Source organism: Lepidochelys kempii, chromosome 1 (genome assembly GCF_965140285.1).
Source record: "Lepidochelys kempii isolate rLepKem1 chromosome 1, rLepKem1.hap1, whole genome shotgun sequence".
Lineage (NCBI taxonomy): Eukaryota > Metazoa > Chordata > Testudines > Cheloniidae > Lepidochelys > Lepidochelys kempii.
Window position 1 is genome coordinate 301877621 of NC_136380.1, and position 23354 is coordinate 301900974.

Below are 23354 nucleotides of genomic sequence, written 5' to 3' on the forward strand. Positions count from 1 at the left end.
TGCAAATATCTGTAATAAAAAATAAATATAAAGTGAGCACTGTACACTTCGTATTCTGTGTTGTAACAGAAATCAACATCTTTGAAAAAGTAGAATATACCCAAAAATATTTAAATAAATGGTATTCTATTATTGTTTAACAGTGCGATTAATCGTGCGATTATTCATGATTAATTTTTTTAAACGCTTGACAGCCCTATTTATTTCCTATTTTAAGTATGAAGTGATGTTCAAGATAATTAACATTTACTTAGTGTTTTTCTCTCTGTCTCTAGTTTGAATTTTAGCTAAACTTAAATATATTTAGCTTATATACTTCTATCAGCAAGGAAACCGAGCTATTGTTTGGGAGGTCACCAAAGACAGTAGGAAAGAAAATGCTTTGATGAAGTTATAGTAATGACAGAATGACTTCATATTTATACAGAACCACAAGAGAAAAATCATGTAGTCCTATCATACACCACATTTAAATACATTACATACAATACGCAGAGTTGGCTGAAATATCATTTTTAAAGTATATGCAAAGAATCCAATAAATTTGCAAAAATAAAAATACCCATTCAGAAGTTGCTTTCTGTAAAATAAGGAATCCATCCTCATTAAACTACTATTAGGGAAACATTATGTTCTAGTCTATTTTATCTATTAAGTAATAAAGGGATTAAGTGAAATTAGACTGATTCACAGCAGCAGTCTGTTTTGTTAATTTAATTCTGCCCCAATATTTCTTGAAAAAAAAAGCAATAGATAAATATGTTGGTGAGGCGGCTATTTACCTTCTTGCCTTCTTAAATTATTTTACTAATAAAAATACTGTGACAGCTGGTGATAAAAATAAAATTCGAAACATTTATTATTGTTATTAATCTCTGCTTCATCAGACTAAAAATGGTTCTATAAGCTGTATCAGTTCTGTATTTTTTGTGTAGTTTGAAAATCAAAGTGCTTACCAACCTTAACATTTAAGATTCTACACATTTTAATTCCATAAATACCAAGAAGTTTTCAAACCAATAAATGTTAAGTATTAACAAATTATGTGCGTATACAATACGTTTGCACACATACAAGGGCACAAATTCAAACCCATTAACAATGGTGTTCAGGACAATGTAAAACTGAACATTTTCTCTCTTCCGATTTCCTAATTCCTGCAGATCTCCTATTACCACCTCTATAACATAGCACATTCACATCACTGCCTCAACTCAAGCTCTCCTATAATCCTCATCCACTTGCATGACTTTATCTCCCCATACCTTGATTAATGCAGCTATCTCCTCTATAGCTATGTCTCAAATCTGCAGAATGTTGCTGCCTACCCACTCACACATACATAGAAATATGATCACATTATCTCTGCCTTCAGTTTTTTCTGTTGGCTCCCCAGTCACTAAGGAATCCACTTCAAAATTGCCTCCTCCTTTCTAAAATCTTCAAAACTGATCTCCATTACCCTTCTCACTCCCTCCATTTATTTAGCATTGCTCTCCTGTCTGCCCTTCCACACAATCTCACCACTGGTGGCATGACATTCTTCTCTACAGCTACATTCTGTCTCATTAACTCCTCTATTTTTAAAATTCTCTTTTGAAACATCTCTTTTCTTCCTTGACTACTCTCTCTATTAATTTATCTCTCCCTGTGCTATTCTTTATTATTTAATTCTGCACAATGGTATGAACAACATGAAACAAAAGGGTTGTATTGTGTTATGGATTCGAGTGCAGATTTCAGGTATAATCACAAGCAGACTCCTTCTTTGATAATATAAAAAAGATGATACACAATAGTAGACTTCGCAAGCTATTCCTCATTATGAACAGCCCTACCTGTTCAGAGCCAGCCAGAGCACTGTGAAGAGTTTTACGCTCCCGGGCCAAATTTGCAAACAATAACTCTGGCAGCACTGAAAAGTCTGCATTCCAGTTCCACAGTCCATAGCTTATTTAAGTAATTAGCCCCTGATAACCAAAGTTTCTTGTAAACCAAAGCTCACTTTATGTCCCTGAGCTTTCACAAGCTGGCTGCAACATAATACTTCCACCATGCTCAGAGTGATTTTATATACATTCAGCTTGTATGATGTCTATATGAGGATGGTAGAGTTCTTATTATCCAGCCCGCTTGGCTCACAATCATTGGTTAAATAAATAACTGATCAAAAGACAGAACCAGATTTCCTAAAAATGCAGACAGGTGGCCTACTGAGATTTTCAAAAACACCTAAGAAGTTTAGGCATCTAACTTTCATTGAAAGGGTTTAATAATTAAAGGTTCATAAAAACAGAGGATGGTTTGAGTTCCAAATGGCAGCACAGGAACAAATAGAATTGTGCTGCTCAAATAAATACCTATTTACTAGTCAATAAGGCTGGACTTTATTGTCACTATTTGATAACTAACATGTGTCTCATCAACAGAGCTAGACTGGTCTGTCAGAAAGATAGTTGTAGATTCAAAACTGAAAAAGAGTCAGAAGTAACTTTGGAAATTTAAGCATAAGGATGGTAATCGAAGAGATGAGAACACAGGAAAACACCCAGGCCATTCCAACACTCATCTCTCTGATTAAAACTGTTTTTGCTCCTTGTTCTTAGTTTTATGTACCACTTATTCAGTGTTATTTGACAAATTCAGGGAGGTAGGCTGTATTGGTTCCTTCCTTTTTTTTGAAAAGGTCCTTCAGGCTGCCAAAATTTACCAGATTATTGTAGTGGAAGTTTTTTTGTTTAGCAATTCATTAAACCAATGGTCAGAGAACATCTGTTACATGTATTTGTTGGAAGACAATAAATTCCCTTCAGGTGTCTGGGGAGCCATACTTAGTTTCACATACTGGGTAGTTATGTTCTTCAGTGGTAGGAACCACACTGGGGGAGGAGATGTCATCCTGCTAGCACATATGAGGATTCATCAGGGCAGGCAGCTCATTTTCTTGAAAAGGAGCAATGTATGACCTTGTCTAGAAGGTGCTACAGACAGCATTGTTCCCTCTAGGAAATTTGTGACTCAAGGATCCAGTACCCCAACCAATCGAGCTATACTTGCAAAGAACCTAGTATAGGCAGTCAGAGTGGTATAGCTTATTATGTTTGGGGAAGTCGTATAAACTATACCAGCAAAAGGATTCTTTTGCCTGCATAATCTGTTTCCAATAGGAGGATGTGCCAGTCTAGCTATAACAATATAGCTATATCAGCAAACTCTGGGGAGACAAGGCCTCAGACTCAACATGTCAAAGGAAATCTCCTCTTTCCACTACACCATCGACTCTTAATAATTCCACTAGCTTTTTAAAAAAAAATAGGAGTACATGTGGCGAAGACAGACTAACACGGCTGTTACTCTGAAAACTAGCTTTTTTAGCATCCAAGTTCACAACTCTGGCATAATTCACCCACATTCACTCCTTCACGCCCATATCCAAACCAATGGTATCCTTTCTGCCAAAACAGTGGCCCAAGCCCTAATGTCTCTCACTTTGAGTACTGAATTCTCTTTCATTATGGACTATTCAGTTTTCTCACTGCATCCCTCAAGTCGAACCAAAATCATATTCCTCACCCGACATGCCACCTGTATAATCTCATCACCCCCATTTGAGAACTTCTACAGGCAGAAATAAAGTTTCTTGACACCTTAAATAACTGCTTCTTGGAGCAGTCAGTCCTGGGACCCACAAGAGAAGAGGCAATTCTTGATTTAGTCCTAAGTGCAGCATAGGATCTGGTCTAAGAGGTGAATATTACTTGGTAATAGTGATCATAATACAATTAAATTTAACATTCCTGTGACGGGGAAAACACCACAGCGGCCCAACACTGTAGCATTTAATTTCAGAAAGGGGAACTACACAAAAATGAGGAGGTTAGTTAAACAGAAGTTAAAAGGTATAGCGCCAAAAGTGAAATCCCTGAAAGCTGAATGGAAGCTTTTTAAAGACACCATAGTAGAGGCTTGACTTAAATGTATATCCGAAATTAAAAAAACACAGTATGTTAATGAAAAAAGTTCCACAGTGGCTAAACAACAAAGCAAAAGAAGCAGTGAGAGACAAAAAGGCATCCTTTAAAAAGAGGAAGTTCAATCCTACTGAGGAAAAGAGAAAGGAACATAAACTCTGGCAAATAATTATAATTAGGAAGGCCAAAAAAGAATGTGAAGAACAGTTAGCCAAAAGCTCAAATAGTAATAGCATTTTTTTTAAAGTACATCAGGAGCAGGAAGGCTTGCTACGCAACAAATGGGGCCACTGGACGATCAAGATGCTAAAGGAACTCAAGGAAGAAAAGGCAATTGTACATAAACTAACGAATTCTCTGCATCAGTATTCATGGCTGAAGATGTGAAGGAAATTCCCAAACCTGAGCTATTCTTTTTAGGTGACAAATCTGAGGAACTGTTACAGATTGAGGTGTCATTAGAGGTGGTTTTGGAACAAACTGATAAACTAAACAGTAATAAGTCACCAGGGCCAGATGGTATTCACCGAAGAGTTCTGAAGGAACTCAAATGTGAAATTGCAGAGCTACTAACTATAGTCTCTAACCTATCATTTACATCAGCTTCTGTACCAAATGACTGGAAGAGAGCTAATGTGACGCCACTTTTTAAAAAGGGCTCCAGAGGTGATCCTGATACTTACAGGCTGGTAAGCATGTCTTCAGTACCAGGCAAACTGGTTGAAACTATAGTAAAGAACAAAATTGTCAGATACATAGATGAACATAATTTGTTAGAGAAGAGTCAACATGGCTTTTGTAAAGGGAAATCATGCCTCAACAATCTACTAGAATTTTTTGAAGGGGTCTACAAGCTATGTGGACAAGGAGTATCCAGTCGATGTAGTGTACTTAGATTTTCAGAAATCCTTTGACAAGGTTCCTCACCAAAGGCTGGTAACTGGTTAAAAGATAGGAAACAAAGGGGAGGAATAAATGGTTAGTTTTCAGAATGGAGAGAGGTAAATAATGGTGTCCCCCAAGGGTCTGTACTGGGACCAGTTCTATTCAAGATATTCATAAGTGATCTGGAGAAAGGGGTAAACAGTGATGTGGCAAAATTTGCAGATGATACAAAACTGCTCAAGCTACTTAAGTCCCCATCAGACTTCAAAGAGCTACAAAAGGATCTCCCAAAACGGGGTGACTGGACAACAAAATGGCAGATGAAATTAAATGTTGACAAATGCAAAGTAATGCACATTGGAAAAATATAACACATATAAAATGATGCGGTCTAAATTAGCTGTTACCACTCAAGAAAGAGATCTTGGAATCATTGTGGATATTTCTCTGAAAACATCCACTCAGTGTGCAGTGGCAGTCAAAAAAGCAAACAGAATGTTGGGAATCATTAAGAAAGGCATAGATAATATAAGACAGAAAATATAATATTGCCTCTATATAAATCCATGGTATGCCCACATCTTCAAGTTTGTTCTACTTAGCATCCAGAGCATATTTATTCCACTTTTCAAGGATTTAAGCAAAGGAGCAAAAAAGTCCCTGCTTTACCAGAGAGATTAAAAACATGTAAACAAAAAAGAAGCCTTTGTTAAAAAAAAAAGAAAAGACAAAAAAAAAAAAAGGAGCAAGGCAAGGGATAAGTGAAGATTCCATTGCATGAGTATCTAAACATGTAGGGAAGTAATCTCTGAAGCAAAATTGCAAGAAGAAAGCACAGCAGCTGAAAACATTTGGAAGAAAAATAAATTATTTGTAAAAATCAAAAGCACTGGGGTAAATACACTGTGGATCCACTGAAAACCTGAAAGCCAGGCAGACTGTACTAGAATAACAGTTTCTAGGAGCCTGCATACAAAAGCAGCACTGATGTGTTAAGCTGTTAGAGGCTTGCATAGAACTGCAGAAGTATTTTTGGTTAGCTAGTCCAAGCTTAGATCAGGAGTGTCCAATTAATTCCTAGTAAGTAGTGGAAGATAGGATGAAGTGGCTCTCTGAAACAGTAGAGATTTTGCAGGGAAGCCCTAGGAACAGCCAAGATTTAGGAAGAAAACAAAGTATAAACTTTGTGTTAAGTTATTTGAGTGACTTACCCATATTGCCAAACCCTAGTCACATTGAAGGTCTGGAAGTGTGTGCATCCTCTCTCTCCAATTTTAATAGCTTCCATTTCCTCTTAAGTGCAAATAAAACATAACTGACACCCACTCCTTCCAAGATGACAAAAACTATAGCTGTCCCCTAACAAAGCTATCAAAATCGCCAGCTGTCTTCCAAAAATTTCTAACATGCAACCATACATTTTTCACTATGAAATTTGTGGGACAGCATAACATAAATTGAATTTAAATTTAAATGATATTGTGCTAATTTTACTGGACTAGACTGGTTGGGGAAATTAAGGGCAGATACAACAGTTGTTACTGATACAACAGTTCATAATGTAGGTACCTTTGTATAATTCAGATTTAATGAGCCTCATCAGACATGAGGCATGCCCATAAGGGCAGTTACCAACCCTCTTCAGTCAGAAGTTGCCTTGTGCCCTGAAGCATAAGATTTTATTTCCATTACAGATTTTTATTCTACACAATGTAACCATGGATGCATTTATTCTATAAGTTGTCTAATTTGTCTCTGAGCAGTTGTGGACTTCATTTCTTCAGGTCTTCCTCTTCTGAGCCCCTGTGTTTTAAAACTGTATTCATAAGGCAGAAAGAAAACACCTTTCAAATATTCTTCCATATACAAGATAAATACTTTGAACTACTAATGTCTAATATTCAAGAGGACATTGAATATTACAATTTTTTCTATTCTTTGTTTTCCAGTCATTCCATGAGCACAACTAGACCTTTCTATCCCTCATTGCTCTGGATGATAAAACACATATGGTAAAGCCATTGACATACAAGAAAACAAACAGGTTCAAATACTTGCTTCCTCCCAAATACAAGAATGAAACTTTGATAATCCAGTTTTACATTGTGAGGTAAAAATCTTTCATCCTGTACTAGCACTGGTCATTTTAAAATATAATTTATTAGTTTTGTTTGCAAAACTAAAACTAAAGATTGCAACCATAATATGCTAAACATTTTCCTTTTCTTTCAGGCTTGCAGTTTCAGGCTGAATTCAGGTTTATTCTTGTGTGCAACTGAGGGGAGTCAACGACACAGGAAACATAAATCTACAGCTTTACCATGATGACAACAGAATCACTAAAATTTCAGAATTGGGGAAAGCACAGGAATATTGTGCAAAATAAATATGCTTTGAAAATGATCCAGAGGAAATCTCAAACCAGGACAAAGCCTGGAGTTTTGGCTGGCACTCTCGCAAAGGAATTTTCACCAAATAGTTAAAATATTCCCAGGATAGAAAGGGCAGCTACAAGAAGTAGATGGAGAAGGAAGGACAATAGAAAGAGAATCCACTTGTCACTTAAATGACACAGGAGGAGAAAGACCTGGGTGTCTCAGTTGATCACAGGATGACTATGAGCTACCAATGTGATGCGATCGTGAAAAAGGCTAATGCAATCCTAGGATGTATCAGGTGAGGTATTTCCAGCGGAGACAGAGAAATGCTAGCAACATTATACAAGGCGCTCATCTGCAATACTGTGTGCAATTCTGGTCTCCCATGTTTAAGAAAGATTAATTCAAACAGGAACAGGTGCAGAGAAGGGCTACTAGAATGATCCGAGGAATGGAAAATTTACCCTATAAGAGGATACTCAAAGAGTTTGGCTTGTTTAGCCTAACCAAAAGAAGGCTGACGGGAGACATGATTGCTCTCTATAAAAACAGCATAGGGATAAATATCAGGGAGGAAGAGGAGCTACTTAAGTGCGAATGTTGGCACAAGAACAAATAGATACAAATTTTAGGCTTAACCACCAGAGGAGTGACTTTTTGGAACAGCCTTCCAAGGGGAACATGGGGGGCAAAAAAAATCTAACTGGCTTCAAGACTGAGCTTGACAAATTTATGGAGGGAACCGTATGATGAGACTGCCTACAATGGCATGTAGCCAATCTGTGACTGCTAGTAGCAAATATATCCAATGGCCATGATGGGATACTAGATGTGGAGGGCTCTGAGCTATTACAGAGAATTCTTTCCTAGATCTGGTTGGTGGCTCTTGCCCACATGCTCAAGGTCTAACTCATTGCCACATTTGGGATCAGGAAGAAATTTCCCCCTGGGTCGGATTGGCCCTATTACAGAAATGGGTGGGTGAGTTTGTGTGGCCTGCAACATGCAGGAGGTCAGACTAGACAGATCATGATGGTCTTCTGACCTTAAAGTCTATGAGCTAGAAGGGAGAACAAATGGCCACGGCCAGCTGTTGGGAAGAATAAAATAGGGAGAGTGGCTAGGTAAGAATATGATCAGGTCTGAAGTAGTAGTATTAGCAGATGGTGAAAAGGGAAATTCTAGAAAAGAAAAATTAAGATGTCTCTGATAAATTTAGAAAAGTTTGTTTAAGGATGCCTTGGAGGGATTATCTAAACCAATACTTCTCAATTGGTGGGTCATGACCGCAGAGGGATGATTAAAGAAAACGGGGTTGTGAGAAATTGAAAACTTTATAATAATTTAAAGCAAAACTTTAAAAAAAAATCTCACTTGCCCACTCCCCACTCTCTTTCAAGGTCAAGTATTTTCTGTCAATCTCTCGAAACAAATACACAGACACAGAAATAGATTATGTTGGCTCATCATTATCGCTGATATATATTTTACTCCTACTTTTGTGGTAAATGTAAGGAGGGGTATGCCATGAAACACTAATCTAAAACAGGCAGAATATCTCTATATTATGTATTTCTAATGAACAAATGATCATAGAATACAGGTGCCACAAACTCTTCTAAAACGACTCAATCAATAAAACTATCACAGGCAAAAGTACTTGAGATTAAGCATTAAACATGGTCTCTTACAGATTTAATTTCTGTCACTATATATTAAGTATAAATAACAAGAGACCTGTACATTCCAAGTTCCAAATATTTCAATCATTCATTTCACGATTTTTCCAAATTATTTTTTAATTTCTCTGTCATATGTATAACACATAGTGCACTCACACTGCAACATCACCATCACAGGCGACCAAGATTGATCAGTTTTAGGATCCTTGTTTCTGATGCCTGCTGACGAGTCACTTTGTCTATTTTCCTGTGAGACTTCAAAAACAGACTGCAGCTCCAATCATTTTTCTTTTCTCCACACGCAAATGAAGTCCCTGCCACCAGAGAGAACAACCTGTACTACTACCTTTGAGATCTTGTAACTAACCATTCAACTTGATAGCACAAACCAATTGTGTCCTGAGGAGCATGTTTAATGGAGCAATATATTAATTGTTTTTCCACCCTGCCACCTTTTTCAAAATTTAAAAAGGCATCCAACAAAAAGTATGCAGTATTCATTTTATCTTCTGACATTACTCTAATTAATCATTTTAATCACATAATAAACTATACTAATTTAGAGTTTGCTACCTTGTGCCCACCAAAAAACCAGACACAGCCTTTGCTTGTTTGAACCTTGCGTCTTCCTGACCTCAGTGCTGCCACTGATCTTGACATTACCTCTTGGTCACCTGGCACATTTAAAGTCTTCAGGAATCTAGTTCTCCTCATCCCAAAGTCAACCACTCCTTTTTGAGACTGGCAATGAATATTCCTTTGCTATTGATCCTCTCCTTTATGGGGTCTTCAACAGTTAAATCCATAATTAGCTCCATATTCTCTATTTATCTAATCTCTATAAATCCTTCTTATCTCATTTAACTTCCAGATGTTGGTAAACAAAAAACATTTCTACGATTAAAGAAGGAACAAATTTCACGTTTAAATTCTCATCTAATAAAACAGACACTAATGTGAAATTCATATTTTCTTTATAGGTACACAGTATAATAAATGCACAAATTTCCAACAAGTTACCAAGTCTAAGATTCTGCAAAATCAATTGTTCCCTGAATGACTACTCATATCCCCCTCAGCATGAATTCTTGCCTTATTAAGAACCAGGAATTTTCTTCCTAAATGCACACCACATTATACAGAATCTGGTTAGATGAAGCAGAAACAAATTCACATTTCCAAATCCTTATTCAAATTCTTTGGTCTAGAAATCACATTTTCTGATACTCTGGAGACATTCCATTGAGTAATTCTCCCAGTCAAATTCTTACTAACAAGTCTCTCACGTACCATTGCTTTTTTGCTTTTGTTTTAAAAAAAGATCCCCAGTAATTTCACAGTACAATGAGACAATCGTTACTTAATCTCTATTCTTCTCCATATTCCATATTAAAAATTATAGAAGCATATGTTCTGTAGGGTTACATTACTGTTTTCAACCATTTACTTGTAATAAATAAACAGCAACTACTAAATAATGTTAATGTTCTGTCTTAAAACAACAAAAGCAATAGCATTCAGAGTTAAGATTTATACGCTATAATAAGTTCATCTCTTATAGGAATATATTCACGGTTCCTCAGAATAAAGCGTGGCCTTGATCATGCAACCACGGACTTGGGGGCTACTCACTTGAGTAAAATTTAGCATTTGCTCACGTGACTACAGGATCAAGACGTATGATCCTCACACACAACATATGCTGCAATATCAAGACAAAAACCAAGACATTGTGTCAATTTTAACCGTGAGGTGAAATCTTGGCCCCACTGCAGCCAATGGGAGTTTTGGCTTTCCTACCATTGGTTTCAATCAGCAGTTCTCAGACTGTGGGTTGGGACCCCAAAGTGGGACCCCATTTTAAAGGGGTTGCTAGGGCTGACTTAGACTTGCTGTGGCCCAGGGACAAAGCCAAAGCCCAAGGACTTCGACCCTGGGCAGCAGGGCTCAAGTAACAGGCCTCCTGCCTGGGCTGAAGCCCTTGGGCTTGGATTTTGTCCCCCAACCCTGCCCAGGGCAGTAGGGCTTTGGCTCCACCACCCCCTCCCGCATCTAGGGCAGCAGGGCTTGGGCAGGCTCAGGCTTCAGTCCCCCCTCCTGGGGTCATCTAGTAATTTTTGTTGTCAGAAGTGGGGGTCACAGTGGAATGAAGTTTGAAAACGCCTGGTTTAAACTGATCCTTATTAGTATTTAAAAATGTTCTTGCATTTTAGCCTTTTTATTAAATTAGTAAATAAACTGTGAAACACTTATGTATTGGTAGCTCTGAACATCACAAGTATCCATAGTTTTAATAAAGAATTTGGAAAAAAGAACTGCAGCACAGTAAAAAATGATTTATTGTACCATGAAATTACAGAGTATTTATTTTTTTAAAGAAAGGACAACCGATAGCCCCAAAAGACAGGGACTCTAAAAGTAAATAGCCATATTGTACATCTTTCTCACTCCTGAAAATCAAGAAAGAACAAATAAATGAACAAACAAATGTTTTGGTTAACTCAAGTTCACACATACTTATGAACTAGATGTGAACTGGAAGTGCATTCTGCGTATTCATATGCAAATACTCATCCCAAATGTATGACTTTGCTTCTAGCATTACCATTCTAAGAAATAATGGCTATTTTAATGGGAATCAGCTCAGCAGCCGTGGAACACGTTTCTTTTGACATCTAATAGGAAGAAAAGTGTTTCATGGCTGCTGAGCTGACACCCATTAAACAAGCTATTATTTCTTAAAATGGTAGTGCTAGAAAGAGAAAGATACATAGCAAAGCAACTAATCTAGTACAAGTAGAGGACACAAAGTAGGGAGGGGGGAAAATTTTGATGTAAGAAACTTATTAAAATTTGACTCATGTACCATGCAGTGAAGTCTCTACACCAGGGGTAGGCAACCTATGGCACATGTGCCAAAGGCAGCACACAAGCTGATTTTCAGTTGCACTCACACTACCCGGTGCTGGGTCCTGGCCACCGGACTGGGGGGCTCTGCATTTTAGTTAAATTTTAAATGAAGTTTCTTAAACATTTTAAAAACCTTATTTACTTTATATACAACAATAGTTTAGTTATCTATTATAGACTTATAGAAAGAGACCTTCTAAAACGTTAAAATGTAGTACTGGCACATGAAACCTTAAATTAGAGTGAATAAATGAAGACTCGGCACACCACTTCTGAAAGGTTGCCAACCCCTGCTCTACATAATCAAAATTACAAAAATGCAATTTCTAGATCAAAGAATTTGAAAATGTAACCAACTAGATCAGTAGTGGGCAACCCTGTGGCTCGTCAGGGTAATCCACTGGCAAGCCACAAGACAGTGTTTACATTGACCATCTGCAGGCACGGCCACCTGCAGCTTCCATTGGCCGCGGTTCACCATTCCTGGCCAATGGGAGCTGCATTTCGTGCCCACCACTGAAATAGATCCTATGATAATAACTGCTAAATTGTCCAAAGTGGAACTCTTCAAAATGTCTTTTATTGTGATGGTGTAACGGGGTCGGCACCCAACTCTCGCAAGCGCCCTGTCTGGCTGGGTGTATCTGCGTTCTTTCCGTTCCAGTGACCCCTTTAGATGGTTTTCAGGCGGGTTTTTTTTAGCAACTCAGCCCTCCAGCTGAGTCACACACACTGTCTGCATATGAGCCAGAACAGATCCCTTCTGGGGCTATACAGTCCACCAAGACCTATCTCGGTGTCTTTCTGGTGGTGTCTCTCTAGCCCACCCTAGACTCAGTCTTTAACTAGTCCCAACCCCGGTATGGGGCCATATCCCCAGGGCTTCTTCCCTGGAGACACTATCTTCCTGCAGCCCTTCCCTGGCTCCGTCCCTATTCAGTCCCCGCAAACAGCCTGGAGCTCATTCATTGCTCCCCCAGTCCCTGCTAGAACACTGTCTTTGGCTTAGTCCTAGCAGCCAGCCAGGAGCCCCTCTTTGGTTCTGCTGCTCTTCCAGCCAGCCAGGCATGCAGTCCTTTCTTCTCCAGCTCCAAACAACAATCAATTTGCGCTCTGTTTTGCAGCATCTTTTTATATGGCTCTCCTGGTCCCTGTTGGCCATCCAGCAGCCCCTCTGATTGGTTGCCTCCTCAAAACCATTCTAGGTCACTTGGAGGACCTCTCCACTGCTCCTTTCCTGGGATGGGTGTGGCAGAACCCTGACCCTCCAATAGGGGGCCTTTGGGCCTAGTCCACCCCATCACAGATGGCACCAAAGAAGATGTGACAAAAGGTGAGCATGCCTCTAGTTTCTTTCATTCTAATTATTACTATACAGCCATAAGAAGAAAAACAAAACCCAAAACACCAAAACCCAAAACGCTCACACACACAAAACCATTTGGTGTGACTGACAGTCTCTTTTCAGGAAAGACTCAAAATCCATGCTTTGGCAAGTCAGTGTAAAGGCACAACTGTGGAAAACAACTTTCACAGTGTCCATCCCCAATGATTATCTCTGGCAAATGAATATGCCTTTGGTAGCCATCGTTAACCCACAAAATTGTTGTTTTAAAAAGTCCCCTAAAATGAAAACCAAACTATAGCAGTTTGGCTTTCTTGAATAACTGCTTAAATGTCAATTAAAAAATTCTTTGTGACTATTGTGTGCCAATAATTCTGAACTCCAGGGAAATTTCAGTAACTGTCTATTGCTTAATGGGATTGTTCACTTACATTTTTTTAAAAAAAAAATATAGACAGAGAAATATATATACAGTTGAGAGAAGAGAAAGAGAAAAAATATAACAAAGGAAAAACAATTTTTCACTAAAAATTACTTAACAGTGGGATACATCTGGAAATACACCTCTACCCCGATGTAACGTGACCAGACATAACATGAAATCGGATATAACGCGGTAAAGCAGCGCTCCGGGGGCGGGGCTGTGCGCTCCAGTGGATCAAAGCAAGTTCGATATAACACAGTTTCACCTATAACACGGTAAGATTTTTTGGCTCCTGAGGAAAGCATTATATCGGGGTATAGGTGTATGTATTAGTAGTAATAGTGATGTCCAGGTATATAATACTCTGGGATGAAAGTGTCTTTTACTAATATTAAGTAAGTGTCAAAAGTTATTAAAATAATTCTACCTTTCCTTGAATTTTCTACACTACTGTAGATAAGATACTGTAAGATTAATATATTAATATCACAAATACATTGGCTGGTTTCAATTATGAGTGAGTTGGTTACTTATTAATACCAAACACTTTTTTCGCAGCAGAAGAATCTGTTTACAGAGGAATAGACATTAGCAATAATATACACTAGCATGAATGCACAGTATCTGCCATTCACTAAATACTATAATGCAAAGGAATTGTGTTAGACAAAAGAAAAAAGGCATGCCTAAATGATAGATATATTTTATAGTTATAAATATTTGAAACCAATACTGCTACCAGTATGAGCCCAAGAAAAGATCAGTATATTTGTGAGTGAGTACCTTTACAAGACATTACTATAATCACTATTTGTTAGAATCCTTATAGTATGCAGGCTTTTTAATGCTTTCTTTCTTTTCTATTTAGAAAATGAATATTTTACTGCAGCTTTGCTATTCAGACACAGAAAGTGCTCCAGCATAGAATCAGAAAATTATGAAATAAGATTACTACTTTTTTGTATGACTAAGAGAAATAATGTGATTCTTTCCAACTGGTCAAATCAGTATATGTAGATTGCATTGTCTATAATTTAAAAACTGTAAAAGAAAATATACAAAACAAATTTCAAGGATTATATATTAATATTGTATAATGCAATCTATTATGCTACAGCATTTTTGAAATACTGTCACAAAAATTTAACAACCAGCATAAATTCTATTCCCCTACCCTTTATCATGATGACAGATACTAATCATAAAACAAATATACTTTTACCTAGCATCAACAACAACAACAGAAGCTTCCACATGGTGAATGGACAAGTAGAATTTTGCAAGGCAGTGCTACAGTACTTCTAATTTAAAAAAACCCTAACAGTTTCTTTATACCAGATCAGACCATCTTTCTAACCCAGTTTCTTCTCTGACAGTAGCCAGTACCAGATGTTTCAGAGGAAGGAGCAAGAAACCGTGTAGTGGACAATTCTGAAATAACTTGCCCAAGGGGATATTTCTTCTTATGTCCTGCCAATTAGTGGTTAGCTTATGACCTATATATTTTTTGTATCCCAACTACTTTAACAAGATGTCCTCATTATCCATAAAAATATCTCATTCTTTTTTGAACTCAACAATTTTTCGTAACCTTATGGCAATGCATTCCACAAGTTAATTATGCTTTGTGTAAAAAAAATACCATTTGAATCAATTTTAAATTTCTTGCTTTTCAGTTTTATTGGATGTACCTTTCTTCTTGGTAAAAGGTAAACAAGAATGCTCACTTTACTCTCATTATGCTGTTCATTATTTTGCATACCTCTTTCATAAATTGTATTACTGATCCACTCTCCAAATGAAACAGTTCCAATATTTCTGATCTCCCTTCATAAAGAAGTCTCTCCATGCCTCTAATTACTTTCATTGCTCTTCTCTGGACTAAGTGGTTAAACTTCATTTAATTTGGCAACATATACGGTCCCACTGCTCATCTGTAAACACTGAAATTGATCTGGCACCTCCTTCCCAAACAACAGAAGCCTTAGTGGGCAAACTGGGTCATCACCCCACTGTTAACATTTTGCTATGTTGAAAATTGACCATTTATTCCTATTATTTCAATTCCTTTCTACTTCTTTTTTTCTTTCTTTTTATCTGTTTTATGGCACTTCTCCCTTTACATGGTCAGAATTCTGCTTGAGGTAGGTTGTTGGGGGGGGTTGTTGTTTTGGGGATTTTTTGGTTGGGAAGGGTTGAGAGGAGCTTAGGAATTAAAATTGTTCAAATTGTGAGTGTTACTTATGGTTTAAAAAAAATCAAAACAAAACAAAAAACTCATCTGCTGTTCTTTGTGCATGATGATTTGCAATTCAGAGTAAGACACAGTTGTGTTAAGTATCAGCATAATGACTAAAGTGATACGGTTTAGAACTGCAAATGATATACATATATCCTTAATCACATAAAACAAACAGATGAGAAATAGCATCAGATGAAGGAAATAAATCATGTAAGAAATTCTCGTGAGAAAACAATCTACTTGCTTCCATAATATCCATTATTACCAACAGCCTCACCAATTACAAGAACGAATTATGACCCCAGTTTACAGCTGCCATATTTTGATTAGTCCAAAATAGGAATACACATTTTCATTTATAATTGTTCTTAAACCTCATCTAGATGAGCTACTTTCAAGTTTGCTACTTTAGAAGTGCTTTTTGAAACAGCCACCTTTGTTACAGGCTTTTAAAATGGCCAAATTCATCTCCAGTGTAATGAATTTGGCAGTGGCGGATTTAGAGTTAGTTGGGCCTTCATTTTTGGGGCCCCCCACAGGACCCAGCCAAGAAAAAGAACATTCTCTCTTATCTCCTCTACCCCCAACCCCATTTTTCCTTCTTTTTTCTTCATCCTCCTCCTATACTATAAGCAATAGGAAGTAAATGAAAATAAAGTGAGGTACCTTGATTGTTTTTGTAGTCTAACTTTTTTTCCACAGACCACTTGAAAAGTGCTGAGGGTCTCGGCAGATCACTTAATGATCTTTCCAAATATTGTTTGTATCGTTAGCTAACTATTGTAAAGTGCCTTGGATAAGAGTGCTTTATTAAAAAAAAAACATAATAACCTCTCCTCGGTCCACCTGAATGGAGTTCTGAGACCACAGTTTGAGAACTTCTGCTCTAGATGAAAGCTTGTATTTGCATTATGCTAACATGAAAAATGTGTAAAAATAAAAAGTATAAATGATGCATGAATGGAAAAATAAAAGTTAACTTCCTCTGAAGAAACTTATTCAATTTGAAAAAAAAATTTATTCAGATAGCTTTTTTCTATACTTTTTCTTTACAAAATCATCAATTAAGTCACGTACAAGTCTATACAAATCAACTAGTGATCTTGAAGCACAAACCTCATCATTTTCAATGAAATGAATGAAATGTTTCACTTCATCTTCAAAAAGATTTATGTCTATGCCCATTCAGTAGAATTCACTTAATTTCTTACTGTAGTGTCTTTTAGCATTTTCGTCCATACTTCTGTCAAAAAACACGCAAAATAAATCAACAGTTTTCTTTAGAGATTCACCTCTACTCTGCAACTGCACTATTATTGTGTCACAAATAACATTAACTGTCTCAACCATGATCTTCTTTTTCCCTTTTAAATTGATTTCATTGTGTCTCGTTTCATCGAAAAATAACTTCCTGGTGTTTTTATGCTTCTCAACAGCTATATCAAAGGAAGCTATATTTTCTGTTAATGTTAGTGCCTCTGCTTTCACCGAGCTATAGTCATTTTGAACTTCTATGACAAAACTTGTAACCAAGGCTAACAATTGTGCAGCATTCAACAAGTTTGTATCAACCTTTTGCAGCGATTTGCTGATGGCATTAATTCTTTGAAGTAAATGGTTCCACAAAAAGGTAAAAACAGCAATATTGTACTGTTCAAACTTTTCTGCTAAGGATTTTGCTTCAGTTTTCACATGTGGTTTTTCAAAATTTGATGTGGCCCTGTGCTGGCTGACCCGGAGAAGCAGGCAGAGACCAGCGTGGGCTGAACACACACCGGAAGGTGAGGGGGGAGTATGGTTCCATCAGCAGCCACCTGGACGCCCTGCAACTTCTGCGTGCTCATCTCTGCTCGCCTATCCCGGCCAGCGCCCCTTCCTGTGGGCTCTGCACCAGCTCCTACGACCAGCCCCATCCCCTGGCTGCCCCCGCCACCCCCGTGGTCTGAGCCCAGCAGCTGCTCACCAGGCAGCGGCGAGTGGTGCCAAGGTAGGCCAGAGGTCTCAGGAGGAGCAGGGGGCACACAGGCAGCTGGTGGCCGGAGAGAAGTGATTTGTATCAAGTTGCATTTGGATGAAAATTGGAGCTCAATTAAAAATACATAAGACAACATTTAAAATTTGTTTTTTATTAGTTAAATAAAACTACTTTCAATATTCTGGATACAAAAGAAAAAAAAAGGAAGTTTATCAAAACATGTTTTGTATTTAAAACTAATTGATTTATTAAATAAAAGATTTATTATCTATAATTAGCAACTATGACTGGTCACCACATCCTTCAAGATTTTAGAATTAGTAGATTTCATCCTATCACACCTAATTTTTATTCATAGATTGGAAGAAGAAAACAAGCTTTCGTGCTTTTTAGCTCCTAATTACTTTCTCAACTTTGAATGAGCTAGTCATTGAACAAAACTAGTTGGATAAATTGAAATGAGAAATATATTCTCTCTGCTCCTGCAGAAGAGATCACTACTGCCGAAAGCTGGGTTAGCACGTCAGCAAACTCTATTTCCATGTGCATAGCAAGCAACTTCAACCAGTTGAGTGGTCTGATTTTCTTTAAAACTTCAGCAGCAAACAGGTACTGTTTGGGTTTTATTTTATTTAAATTATTTTAATATTTTAGTAAGTTTAGGGATTAATGTAGGTTGTCATAGTAATTTTTTAAAAAAAATTAAACATATTTATTTTAAATTTTATAAAAGCTACCAATTTTAATATATATATATATATTATATATTTTACTATTTAAAAAAATCAATTTTTATCCACTCAGGAAAAAGCCATGTAGCTCCTACAAACACCAATAGGTGCTGCTGGGTCAGGAAGAAGGAAAAGGGGGAATCATGTACCTTTACTCACTTCCTCCCACAGGGATACCATCAAGGACCTGGGACTTGAAATGGGAAGAAAAGGGTGGAACAAACCCCATGTCCTTCTTCGTCCCTGAGTCCCCTCTTAGCCCCTAAACAGAAGAAGAGAAAGGGGTGAAGAGAATACCGACTGAATTTCTATAGCAAGATGCCTTGATTTCTGTTACACACCAACAATTTATTATGCAATAAATTGGAAATTCTAGGGTAGCTAGAAATGGTTGGAGAAGCATTGAAATACAGTGATTGTTATTGAATTGAACACAGTATTACATGTAATCAAGGACTGCCATGCGATATTGGATATTATTAATATTTCTATTTAAGTCAATAGAATACTTCTGTATTTCAATGCTTTTCATCCTACTGTAGAATTGCTAGTTTGCTACAAAAATCAAAGTCCCAATGAGCTGTTACAATCGTGTAGTCTAATCTCCTGTGTATCACAGACCATAGTACTTCGTCCACTGAACCCAACTTGTGAGAGCGTCTCTTTTAGAAAGGTTTCAGAGTAGCAGCCGTGTTAGTCTGTATTCGCAAAAAGAAAAGGAGTACTTGTGGCACCTTAGAGACTAACCAATTTATTTGAGCATAAGAGTGAGCTGTAGCTCACGAAAGCTCATGCTCAAATAAATTGGTTAGTCTCTAAGGTGCCACAAGTACTCCTTTTCTTTTAGAAAGAAATCCAGTCATGGGCAGTGGGTATCATGGGCTAGGGAATGCAGAGACTCCCCAAACAGCCTCTAATGGCCCCGCCCACGCACAACCTACCCAATTCTCCGGGGCTCGGACTGGGGGCACTGCAGCCATGCTGCCCACCCGGCACTCAGGCTGGGAGTGCTGATGCCGCACTGCCCACACAACACTCCGGGGCTGGGGACGCTGGGGCTGCTCACCTGGCACTCCAGGGGTGGGGGTGCTCAGACAGCCAGGGCTGCGGTGGGAAAGCCGGCGGCCACAATGGGGGTGCTCTGGGCACTGGTGGGGGACATGGAGGAAAAGGGTAGGGGTAGGGGTGGGGTCTTGGGCAGAAAGGGAGAGGCTGGGGGCCTAGCTTCCCCCAAAGGCTGGCTCACCCGCTGCCCATGAATCCAGTCTTGATTTAAAGACTTCAGTGATGGAAAATCTACCAAAGTTCAAGAACAACACATAATTTAGGTTCAAACTGCTGCTAAAAATGTAGGATTCATGTTGTAGGCTCAGTCTATTAGTACATTTTTTTATAATTCAATAAAAGCTGAAGGCAAACTAACCTCCAACCAATATCTCTGTTGTTATCTGAGACTTGAAACTTGGCAAAAGCTCTTTTGTTAAATACATTTGAAAAAGTAAGATAGCATCTTGTGAGGAGAACAACTTGAGATCTGTATATAGAAAGGGACACTTAGAGTAAAAGGAATGATCGAAAACTTAATCCAGATTTCAACAAGTTTGAATTATTATTTTTTTAAAGTATTACCTCCCCCAGGTATAAAGAACAGATTTTTTTATTTTTATAATGTGTTGATTTATGCCATAGACACTGATCTTTTCCTATGCTTTCTCTGTGCTTTCCAGACACTACTTAGGTTATTGAACAAGCTCATAGACTACCATTACTAAATAGAAATCTACTTGAAAAACTGGCTAACAGAATGAAGGACATTCATTATCACGAGAGATTCCTCTGTTGATTTCTACCAGACAAATTTTGCTGTCTGTTGACATTGCAGAAGCAACACATTAATTTTACTTTCAATGCTGTTTTTATCCAAGACAACTTTGTTAAAAGAAAACTTGCACTTGGCAAAAAACATTTACACTTCTAAGGTAATAAAATAATCAGAACTTTATTTTGGTATGTACAACAAACCTATATTTTTTAGGGTGTCTGTCTCTCTTTTTTGTACCCTTCACCTGAATCCTTGCTCCTCCTGTTAAGCATTTTAAACTCATTTAGCTGGAAGTCCAAATTTACGATCATCCCATTAAGTATGTTACTAAGTAAAGAGTACAGCAGTAACTATAAACAGTAGACTTGGTTGGGAGCCAGTTTTGTAAGCTCAGAGTAGGTCAGTACATTTTAAACCCTCACATCATTAGAAAAGAAAGTAGCCTTGCCAATTGCAGCAAAGCCAGCTTGGTTTTCTTTCATGTGTTCCTCTGCAAAGAGAGAGAGTTATTGATATCCACTAAATTTCTATCACTAGTATTTCTACATTAACAGATGAACCACATTTAACTATGAATAAACTGTTTTTATTTATTTCATGTTTTAAACGCTTTTTAATCATTAAATCTAATCAGATTTCTCCATCTAATCAGATTTTTGAAAAATAGCCAGTAAATCCATTAGTGCCCTAAAACTGAACTTTATTTCATGAATACTGGTATTAACTTTACTATATTGGTGTTTTTGTTACCTCCCTTTCATTTTCTTGATATTATGTTGAAAGACTCTGCAGCCTGATCCTCATACTAATTCAAAGCCAGAACAATGTGTACCTGAGAATAGTGAACTACATTACATATTACATAAACTGAACGGCAGAACCATGATGACGTAGCCATGCCAGCATGTTGCACTGCCCTGTAGAAGAGACCCACCTTAGACGAATGAGCTCCGACGTAAAAAGAAAAACAGTCTCTGGTAATGTAGACCCATAAACCTTCACTATCCATGGTTTAGCACTGATCACATGGAGAGCTTATTATCTGCTCTGTTCCCTGGAGAACCAGAGTAGATGTTAGGGGGTAGGGTGCTATCGGCAAGAAAACTGAGATTTCCTGCAGTCACTGCCTTGAGGTATATCCCTATTACAACCAAGAGAAACAATGCCACAGCAGCAAATGAAAAAATAGTTCCTCTGAGAAGTTTACAAATTCAGCTGAAAAATTCAGCATCAAGGTATATTTGTTCCTGGAAACATGACAACTAACAAGTTTGTTACAGGAAACAAAATACTGACAGTACCAGCTGCTGTAAGTCAGCTAGTTTGATTGCTTGTTTGCTCATTGTCTGGCTATGCCGAAAGAATGACAGGAGACATTAGATATGCGTTTAATCAGGCCACAACTTTATTATTAGACAGATGTCTGGGACTAACCCGATGGATAAAATGTGTGCAGTGCAGGTGCAAAATTTATGTCCCTCCAGCAGATTCCCTGCCGGGACCTTACCAATTCCAGACAATTTGGGGGTGGGAGGGCTTCCACAGCTGCCCCACTATTTATCCAGGTCCTGCCAGCAATTCCCTTGCTGGGATCTTACCAATTCCAGAGAGGTGGGGAGGCTTTCACCACTTTTCATTCAGGTCCCTCCAGCAATTCCCTTGCCGGGACCACACCACCTCGTAGGAGGGGTTAAGGTGGACTATAACGATGGGAGGGGGTTGGCTCCCTGCTGTACCAATCGTAGGAGTCCCCAGCTGCCCCCGGCTTGCTCGATTACCAAGCACCTCTCCTTAATTCCTTTTCCAAGCCATTTTTTCATTCTTTTGTGCCTTAATTTATGGAGTACCTGCACTGAACATCCGCTATACACTTAAATGAAGAGTTGCAACATATGGCCTACCGCCCATCATGCTATGCATGAAGAGAGCCTACCTGAACCTGCTATAAGGAAGGCGAAAAACCCCCCACTGTACCTGGCCAAAGAGGGGAGGGACCAGGCCCAGCTGACCTTTGCAAACCCCTCGTTCTTAGGTGGTGAGTTATCCACCACGCTGACTGCTTTCTCAGCAGCCCTACATTTCCCCTTCTCCCCCAAGCCAGAAAGCATTGCCTTCTTCTCCCAGCCAGCCAGCCAAACTCCTCCCTGCTTAAGTGCAGGGTGGCGATTGCCAAAAACATTCTAACTTTTCACAATGATACAGTAGCACCAACATTCTGCAGCCTTTACGCTTACATATAAGAAAAAGGATTTTAAAAACAAGAAGTAGACCTGCAACAATCAGGAGATCACCAAAAAAAAAAAAAGGCTCAAATGATGATGATAATACTCATGGTTTCTCTCGACTGTCAAGTGGCAACCAACTGATGGCCAATTCTATGGATACCATACCCTCTCTGTCATCGTGTCATTTTTCTATCATAACAAAGCACTGCTGATATGATATTTGTTTCTTCATATCTGCAAGAAGAGTCCAGTGAACAAAAACACAGACAGAGTCGCAACTGACTAGATAAAAAATTTTGAAACTATCAGCTCTTCCTGGAGGTGCCTTGAAAAATTATGCCCTCAGATAAAATGATCTATATTATCCAAAAACTCTGGTGAATGCATGGATGAGCCTGTACAGGGAAAACAATGTGACCCTCCTGGTATTATAAGTTATTTGGACTTTTCTTTAAAGTAAGGTTAGATAAAGCAACTCATGACCTATCACTGAAACTGAAGTTTAAAATCCACTCAGGCAGATTTTTTAATACATCTCATTTAAGTGCATTAACAGAGGTGTCAGAAGCACTTATTAAAGGAAAAGCCCTTTGTGAATAACTGTGTGCTCAAAGAAAGACCTGCCGATAATGACATCCTGTTTTGCAGCTGCTCTTGTAAACCGTGGCATTAAAATTTGCATTTCATAGATTGAGGTTATGTACCAACCAGCACCAAACAAAAACATATTGTGTGTTGAAACAGACCTAAGCATTATTAGCACA

General features: G+C 38.1%; 1 protein-coding gene across 5 annotated transcripts in view; it reads right to left on the minus strand.

The window, feature by feature from the left end:
- The window catches only part of IMMP2L (inner mitochondrial membrane peptidase subunit 2), an 846530-nt gene that overhangs the window by 437946 nt on the left and 385230 nt on the right, over positions 1 to 23354 (minus strand). Inside the window, exon 4 of one of the 5 annotated variants that reach the window (XR_013635208.1) lies at positions 18693 to 18805. The exons of the other annotated variants lie outside the window; for them this stretch is intronic. The gene's annotated coding sequence lies outside the window, so the exon portion shown is untranslated. The remainder of the gene's footprint in view (positions 1 to 18692; positions 18806 to 23354) is intronic. 5 annotated transcript variants of the gene reach the window in all.